A 10,148-nucleotide genomic window follows, 5' to 3' on the forward strand; every position below is an offset into this window, starting at 1 on the left:
CAAGTTATATGAACTGGTGAGGCATAACTCTCAGAAGACAAAGATGATATGTCTGTCTACATTGGGACCTCAGTAGGCTGCTTAATCTCTACCAAAACATCACTTTCTCATCAGATTGAGTGGAGCTTAATGTAGTCTCAACATTAACTCTTTCAGAGCCATTACCTTATACAGGATTGAGCACTCTCAAGGCACGGAGTTCCAGCTCATATGTACTTGTTACACAAAGGTTCTTCTCCACATTTCTTACCTATAATCTGAAATCGGGGTTTTCTTGTTCTTGAGTCATTAGCTAATAGGAAGTTCAAAGTTTGTGAGAAGATTTGTAGCTCGGGTGCTTGTTGTGGTTCTGTTCACCGAGCTGGGAATTTGTGTTGCAGACGTTTCATCTCCTGTCTAGGTGACATCCTCAATGCTTGGGAGCCTCCTGTGAAGCGTTTCTGTGATGTTTCCTCCAGCATTTGTAGTGGTTTGTCTCTGCCACTTCCGGTTGTCAGTTCCAGCTGTCCGCTGCAGTGGCCGGTACATTGGGTCCAGGTCGATGTGCTTATTGATTGAATCCCATCTCGGCAAACAGAATTCCCATCTCGGCGAACAGAATTCCCAGCTTGGCGAACAGAATTCCCAGCTCGGCGAACAGAACCACAACTAATAGGAAGTTTTTTTTGTTGACCTTAACTAAAGCTGTCATAACCTTTTATAAATCAATCAAATGCCTTCTCAATTTCTTTTGTGCCAAGGAGAGCAACCTTAGATTCTCCAACCCAATATTTGAGGTAAAATCCATCACTCCTTCTCCCAGGGATAGGTAACTCCATTACAAAATATTTTGCAACTCATTTGAAAATCAGTTCTCACACAAATGCACAAAGTTCCCACAACTCTGTTTCAACAATGTACTTTAACACCAGCCTTGGAGAAAACCCCATTGCACAAGCATTAAATAATTTATATTCCATTGAACAAACTTTCTCCATAGCTTTTCTCTGAAGCCAACCACCTTGCAACAAATTAGGAGCAATTGAAATCCATTTGGGAAAACTTTTATTGTGCTGAAACTACTTTCAACTCAGACTCTTACATTTGAGATCTTTTAACCAGCAGGTGTGATTATCAATGAGTAGTTTTAGAAGCTTCAGGAGTGCTTACAAATTCATTTTTTCCTGTTAATGGAGTGGATTAACAGACTGCAACTGAAAATAGTTTACTGGTCCCCATAACTGAGTTCTGATGCTTTGGAGGTTGGTGAGGGGGAGGAGGTGGGGGACGGTGATTCAGGGGTGGGTACTTGAGTAAAATTGTTCCCCCCGCCCGGGTTAATGAGCAGATATCACAATGGCTCCTAAGAGCAGCCTGCTTACATTACGAAGTACACCAAGAAAGCTGGAAGAGGCAACACTTCTAAAACTTTCTAAACTTAAGGTCGTAAAACAACTTTCATTCAAGTCATCGAAGGAACTCCTTTGGGTGGCTTTTCCATGAGCCAACACCAGCAGAACCAGGAAATGGCAGTGAAAAAATGACAGAGAGGGGAGGGATTTGAAAAAGGGAGACAGAGGGGAAAAGGTAGCACTGAGGAGTAGAGATTGCGAGATGGCATTCACAGTTTTGACAGCAGATGATAAGGATAGCGTATAAATGGAAGTGAATACTGTTATAACTGACAATATCTGTACCTGAGATGCTAGTCTGTCTTCCCATTTCAGAAGGTTAATGGACAAACTGCGTTTGTACCATGGAAGGCCAACCTGCACATCACTCTCTGCTCAGGTTATGTTTACATTATTTTGATTCAATTACTCAGAAATCGCTGCCACTTACTCCTTAAACTGCTCAAGCTTCCAACTAGGTCCCTGTACTTCCTTTCTGCATCCAACACTTGTGAATTGATTGACAAGGAAGACTCCTAGCCAGTTAAACACTCAGCATATCAGAAGTACAGCATGTGCTAACTTCCATATTGGTGCAGGGCTGAAGTTTCAACACAGAATTTAAAACCAGCTAGATTAACGGAAGAACAACACCTGTCAAAATGAACGTAAAATATGGACTTCTGCATTTTAAATTTCATTATCTCATGGGACTTTCATGGAGTGAAATTGTTGAGAAAGAAAAATAAAAGAGAAAACAAACACAGACTAACAAATGGTCACAGGCAGCACCTGACTACACAGTTTTAGCTATGTTCCATGAAACCAACATAGATTACAGGAAATACAGCATGAGGTTAAATTAATATTTTTTCCAAAGGGCTTGGAAACAAGCCAGAAAGTCCACCCTTGAGGTATGAAAAGATTTTCATCTCCTATCAGATTTGAATGATGAGAATCTTTATGTGTTGGAGATTATGCATTGCCCATAGTTGGAATATATAAAAAGTTGCTACTTGAAGAGGTTATCTTTGTGGCAGAAGCAAATGACTGCAGCATTGAAACAGGTGGAAAATGGTCAATTTCATTGTCTCTCTGGAACTGTGGATGTTTGTGTATGGGACTGCCCAAATGCTTTATGCTTGATGTTCCTCTTTATTATTTTTCTCAGGGTTAGCAAATAAACTTGTTCATTTTTAACTCAAGAAAACCTTGTGATTGACTGCTTAATGCTCAAGTAAAAATGAATACATTTTAACTGGAGAAATGTACAGCTGTTAAATGAATAACTTCAGTTGTTGTTGTGACAAACCCAGAAAATTGATAAAGTGGGATTCTATTCACCCCTTCTCACTTGGTCATAACACATCGGACAAAGATAACAATCAAATATGTTATACCTGATAAAATGCTTCAAAAGTATAGTTAAATTGTGCTTCAAACTTAGACATTACCTTAAAATGTTTTAAAAAGCAGTCATACCCATCTTCAAGAGAGAGAATTGTTAGTTAGCTTTTCACTTTGGTTATCTTGATCAATATTTGATCTAAATAAACCTTTAGTGAATCCGATAGCATACTAAAAGGATCATTTTACATTAACTTGGGAACACTTGTAACTCGGTAAGGTAGCTTTAAAGTCAATGAAAACAATTTTCTTACATAAGCTAGAAACACAATTATTTAAAAAACTATTATATGGAGAAATTCTTGCAATTTCAGACTACTAGCTCAGAGCATTAATTATTATTGCCATCTACAACATATTCGTTCCAATGTAAATTGTTATGCAATCAAATATAGGAAATTCTTGTTTGACACAGACAGTAGACATGATGTAATGTCTAGGAATTACATAAGATACTGGAGGTATCTCTGGGAAGGAAGATCTTAGTTTGAAGATATAAACAGCCCCCAGAACATGCGGGTGCTTTCCATGGAATACAAGGAACAATTTTCACAATAGTAAGCATTTCTATATATCATCTACCATTGAATTACTTACAACAATGCTAAATTATCTGGAGCCTCAGTAAATAAATATTCAGACAGTATTTTTCCTGAATTCTATACAATAGTTCAAATACAGATATGATTCTAATTCTAGACTTTGCTCCTTTGGGGTACAAACCTACATGAATAAACATAAATTGGCATACTTCTATAATTGTTGTAAATTATATACTGAAGGTAGCAGCTAGAGAATAAGGCACAATACAATGTAATATCATTGGTGTTCCCACTCTGAATTTAAAAAGTGCTAGGACATGATCTTCCTCAGTAATTGAATACTGTCACCTGCTGCCCAGAAACTGTCCTTCAAAGTGGTAGTGTCCCTACCTCTGGGCCAGAAAGCTTAAGTTCAAGTCCACCCTGCTCTAGAGTTGTCTCATGACATCACTAAACAGGTTGATTAAAAATGCATATAAGACCATCTTTGATATGAATGGCAATGCCTACTTTCCCGCAAAGGTTCAGAGACTTTCTACAGTAATCAAGGTAGTCAGTGGGGCACAAGCCACCAAATAGTAACTCTTACACTGAAGGCAGTACTTTTTTATACTTTCCATAGCTCATGAAATTCTTTCAACTGCTAAATAATGTAGGATTTTGATAGACTATATACAAAAAGGTTCATTTTATGGGGAAGGGCATAACCAGAGGCAATTGTGGGTGGCACAGTGGTTAGCATTGCTGCCTCACAGTGCCAGAGACCCGGGTTCAATTCCTGCCTCGAGTAATGGTCTGTGTGGAGTTGGCACATTCTCCCAGTGTCTGTGTGGGTTTCCTCCGGGCGCTCCGGTTTCCTCCCACTGTCCAAAGATGTGCAGATTAGGTGAATTGGCCGTGCTAAATTGCCCGTAGTGTTAGGTGAAGGGTAAATGTAGGGGAATGGGTCTGAGTGGTTGCTCTTCGGAGGGTCAGTGTGGACTTGTTGGACCGAAGGGCCTGTTTCCACACTGTAAGTAATCTAATCTAAATTTAGGTAGTCACCAAGAACTGAAATAGTGAATTCAGATTAAATTTATATTCTAAAATAGAATGGTGCGGTTGAGGTGAATTGTATAAGTAAAATTGAAGGAGATGCTAGACCAATGACTAAGGGAGAAAATGAAATAGATGGTTATTAGGAGACATTTTGAGAAGAAAGAATGCCAAGAGGCTTGAATGGACATAACTACTAGCATAAATTGATCGTGTCAAATAGCCCATTTCTGTGCCATATTACCCACATAATCTCTGAAAAACTTATTCTCCTATTGTATCAAGTTGCTGCGATGAAACAATCCTGACCCTCAGGATTGATCATCGTTTTGTCATTCCTTTAATCTCACCTGATCTGAAAACAATTAGGACTTAACTCCTTGTGTAGATTTACTATAAACTAAATATATCTTAATTGAGTATTTTACATTTGTTGAGATTGCTTGTAATTGTCTTAATCTCTGATGGAACATTGGATACAGTAGGTTAAAGTAAATATTAAAATGAATCATCCGATTTTATCTTTTCAGTGCAAATTATTAAACAATAAAGCTGAATATTTTGAAAACAACCATCTGAAGTTCTTAGAATGTTCTTTATGTAATGTTCAGTTTGGTATACGTTAAAGAAATAAAAGGACCAATGTCATTTGATCTCCCTCTTTTGAGTATTCATGAAACATTGAGCAGAACTTTCTGAAAAATAGTTTTCTGGAAAAGAGTACAATTTACAGTGCCCGATCAGGTTTGGCTCACAACAGTTTTGTCCACTCAATGTAATACTTGGACTCCATTAATTATGCAATCAGGCTCTTGGGGGCCTCATTCTCAGGGAATCTGGAGAGACAGTAAAGCTCTCCAATGCTGGGACCTTTTTTCCTCACAACTCTGGTGATATATTTAAAGCTTAACTGCCCACCACTTCAGCTGCTGCAAACCAAGAACTGGCCCTCGTACAGAGATACTTGACCGTCATTACTGAACATAAGCCTCAGGAAGAAACAACATGTCCCCTTCTTCGCAGACAGCTGGAGCTGCTGGTGGGCAGGATAATGAAAAGGAGGGCAGTTCTGTTTGCAGCTGATTGCCATAGAAGACCATGCCAACAGACATGTACAGCTTGAACACAGCTTGTGTCCTGAGTGAAAAGAAATGCAGTCATGCAAAAAGAAGGTTAATGACCTTTTGTGCTCCATAACTGCACCATCTTCTCTCTACTACCTCATACCAACAAAGAACAAAGAAAGAACAAAGAAAGAACAAAGAAAATTTACAGCCCAGGAATAGGCCCTTTGGTCCTCCAAGCCTGAGCCAATTCAAATCTACTGTCTAAACCTGTCGCCCAATTCCTAAGGATCTGCATTCCTCTGCTCCCCACTCATGTATTTGTCCAGACGTTTCTTAGATGAATATACCATGCCTGCCTCTACCACTACTGTTAGCAACACGTTCCAGACGCCTACCACCCTCTGTGTAAAGTCCTTGCCATGTATATGCCCCTTAAACTTTTCACCTCTCACCTTGATAGCATGACCTCTCATTATTGATTCCTTCACCCTGGGCAAAAGCTTATCTCTAACTCCCCTGTCTATACCCTTCATGATTTTGTAGATCTCAATCAGGTCCCCCCCTCAATCTCCTTTTCTCAAATGACAACAAATCTAACCTACTCCACCTCTCTTTATAGCCAGCACCTTCCATAGCAGGCAACATCCTCGTAAACCTTCTCTGCACCCTCTCCAAAGCGTCCACATCCTTTTGGTAATGTGGCGACCAGAACTGTACACGGTATTCTAAGTACGGTCAAACCAACTTCGTGTACAACTTTAACATGACCTGCCAGCTCTTATACTCAATACCCCATCTGATGAAGGCAAACATACCATATGCCTTCTTGACCACTCTATCCAGCTGTGCAGCAACCTTCAGGGTACAATGTACCTGAACTTCAAGATCTCTCTGCTCATCAACTTTTCCCAAGGCTCTTCTGTTTACTGTATAATTTGCTCTAGAATCAGACTTCCCAAAATGCATCACCTCACATTTGCCTGGATTGAACTCCATCTGCCACTTCTCCACCCAACTGTCCAGTCTATCTTTAGTCTCCTGTATTCTTTGACAGTCCCCTATGCTTTCTGCTACTCCATCAATCTTTATGTTATCTCCAAACTTGCTTTTCATACCAAAAGTGCCCTCTTCCAGATCATTTATGTATATCACAAACAACAATGGCCCCCCAGCACTGACCCCTGTGGAACACCAATCGTCACCTTTCTCCATTTTTGAGAAACTCCCTTCTCTTTCTCCTGTTGCTTAACCAGTTTTTTTATCCACCTAACTAGAACACCCTGCACACCATATGACTTCACTTTCTCCATTAGTTAACCATGGGGAACCTTATCAAATGCCTTACTAAAGTCCATGTTTATGGCATTTGCAGCCCTTCCTTCATCTATTAACTTGGTCACTTCCTCAAAGAACTCTATTAAATAGGTAAGACATGATCTCCCCCGCACAAAACCATGTTGCCTATCACTGATAAGCCTATTCCTTTCTAAATATAAGTAGATTTTATCCCTCAGTACCTTCTCCAGCAACTTTCCCACCATTGACGTCAGGCTCACTGGTCTGTAGTTACCTGGAATATCCCTACTACTCTTCTTGTACAGGGGACAACATGGGCAACCCTCCAGTCCTCAGGCACCTCATCTGTGTTTAAAGGATGCTACAAAGATATCTAACAGGGCCCCAGCTATTTCCTCTCTCACCTCACTCAGCAACTTGGGATAGATCCCATCTGTTCCCGGGGATTTGTCCACCTTAATAACTTCTAGCCTACCCAACACATCTTCCCTACTTACATCAACGTGATCCAGACTTACCGAACTTCTATCTCTAATCTCAACATTCATCATGTCCCTCTCCTCAGTGAACACTAATGCAAAGTAATCATTCAGAATCTCACCCTTTCTCTCAGGTTCGGCACACAGCCTTCCCTCCTTATCCTTTAGTGGACCAATCCTTTCTCTAGTTACCCATTTGCTTCTTATAAAAGAATAAAAGGCTTTGGGATTCTCCTTAATGCTGCTCGCTAAAGCTTTTTCATGACCCCTTTTAGCCAGCTTGATTCCTCTCTAACATTCACTCTAATTCTGCTCTTGAACATATATCTTTTCAAGGCTCACGACTTTCACCTCTCATTATTGCATGCATTATGTCAACTCAAATGCTTTTACTGATCTCATTATCATTAACTATTAGCTGTTTCTGCTACCTAAGCTTCCTACTCAGTCAGTGGGGACACCTTACAGTCTTCCCTATTCATGCAACATCACAAATTACTCTACCATCCACTTGCATCATACTCAATGACCCCACTCCACCAACACCATTGTTTCATTGCCGAAAATTTAGCCCATGCCTCAGGGTAATGTCTCTTCAGCACTTCAACTGATTTATCTCAAATTCCTGGACTGGTTGCATTTGACTTAAGTCTGACCATGACCCAATCACCAAAGGACATAGATTACAGACCCTGCTCGGATCAAGTCCTGATTGATTGTAGCCAAACCCCTGTTCTAGAATTAGATAAGTTTCTTGACTGACTGTGGCAGTACCTCAGTAGGGTGAAGAAGGACTACAGTCAGTCAAAGGACTGTACCTCTGACTTTCATCGATAGTCAATTACTTGAAACACGTGCAGTGTATTTGCCATGTCAATTGTTTGTACATGCCACTAGTCTGACATTAATGTAGCATATGATGGCCTATAACTGGCCTACACTGCCCTCTGTACTAAAAGTAATGCGAGCCATACAGAGGCAGGTAGCATGTGCGTCATTGCTGAAGTTGGTAAGTGTGCACGAGGAAAGCATTGCAAAATATGTAGCGACCAGCAGCCTAAAAGTAAATAATAAGGTGTCTCCTGTGCAGATGCATGAGATGTGTGCATCCCTACATGCAAAGCAATTTGGCAGAAGCATGCAAGTCCTTGATGTCTCAGAGATCCAAAGTAAAGTGTTGAAGATTGAAGCATGAGTGAATTAGTCTGAGGTGAATAGGTGAGATGATGTGGTGGTTTGCTGATACCAACTTGTATGAATGCTGGGTCCAGGAGGATGCAGGAACAATGTTGTGAAGATACAGTTGCAGGATGGCCATGACAAGCATTCAGTGAACTGCAGCCACGAGGCACCCATTCAGATTTACATATTAGGGATTTGCACCACCTAGTGTCTAAGTGAGGAAGAGGAGACTTGGAAGTGGTATACAAATAAGGCAAGCTGTGGTTTTAATATGACACAAATAAACGGAGGAATATCTAGTTGCCACTTAGTGGGAGATCTGAATTTGCCATTTACAGTTTTGAGTCAAAAATCAGGAAAGATTTCCTTGATGTCAACTTTTTTTTTCCCATTTATACTATACCTTTCCATTTTTTCTCACCATTACTCATTCCAAATCAGGGATGGGAACATTTCACCTATTTTCAAATCCAAACAGAGGATTCTTCTGTGGGAATCCTGAAAACATTTATTTGCTGCTTATTATAGTAAGTATATATACCATGTGTTAATCATTGACTGAGGAATGCTGTACCAACAATAAACATTACATTGCAGCCCTATGTATTGATGACAGCTGGTTGTTGGCAGATTGTCTCTGTGCACTCCCGTACAACTACAAATAAAATGCAAGGGATATGTAATTATTTGGTTTCTACAATCATCAAAATTCAATTATTTTGAAGTTGGTGCTATTTTTAGGAGGAAGGTTCTTGGAATTCTCAGCATGAGTGTTATACAGCACAAATTCTCCACAAGCTTTCAAACCTTAAGTACATTTACAATACATCAGCAAATGATACAGACTTGTGTGTGGTGATGTTTTAATTTATTAGGCACCTAAGATTAATCAATATGAAGGTGTTATGAAGCTCAGGTGGCCTAATTGGTCTGAATTAATATCATTCGATGCTTAGAGCAAATTGAGTGATTGCCTTAAACCCATTTGGATGGATGTGGTAGAGCTAAGTGTTATTGTACTAAATCTGAATGATCATCATTTCATTCTCAGTTGCACACTTTCTGATTGTCGCACAAAGAATGGGGAATAATACAACGGTGTGTAGTGTTTTGTGGAGGAGAAAGGAGATATTTGGCAGTGTCTATTATTTCTTGATGTCTGGCTACAGAAAATTCTGGTGCTAGTTTGAAAATGGAAGTTTGTGTTTCCTCTTAACAGAGTACTGGATTTTACCAACATACTGCAGACAAGTGGGAGGTCTTGCAGAATGACAGAAGTCTGCAAGTGATCCAGATCCCTTCCTGCTATTACAGCAAATTGTCACAGATGGGAACGTGAACAGTGTAACTGATGAAGGGCTTTTGCCCTGAGTGTCGATTCTCCTGCTCCTTGAATGCTGCCTGACCTGCTGTGCTTTTCCAGCACCACACTAGAGTATAACTGATTCCCCAACTGGAATTAATTGAATTAATTAATTAGACTAGTTTTGGCCACTTCCCAAATCTGCCATTATTTTATTTGCAACAGGAATAAAGTTTACCATGTGCAGCGAATGAGGCAAGTGACGGTTCTGACCCAGTAAGTTCCTGAGGGTGTAAGCACCCTCCGTTACAACAGTTCTACTCACAAGTTTGATTGAGAAGTAAATATATGAGATAGGATACACCATAGTTATTAACTTTGTAAAGAAATGAAAAGATTCATGCAGAAGTAAATTATTAAAGACTTCATCACAGCTAATAGGAAAAGGTCCACTTTGAAATTAGGGT

The sequence above is a fragment of the Chiloscyllium punctatum genome, chromosome 27 (genome assembly GCF_047496795.1).
Source record: "Chiloscyllium punctatum isolate Juve2018m chromosome 27, sChiPun1.3, whole genome shotgun sequence".
In the NCBI taxonomy this organism is placed as follows: domain Eukaryota; kingdom Metazoa; phylum Chordata; class Chondrichthyes; order Orectolobiformes; family Hemiscylliidae; genus Chiloscyllium; species Chiloscyllium punctatum.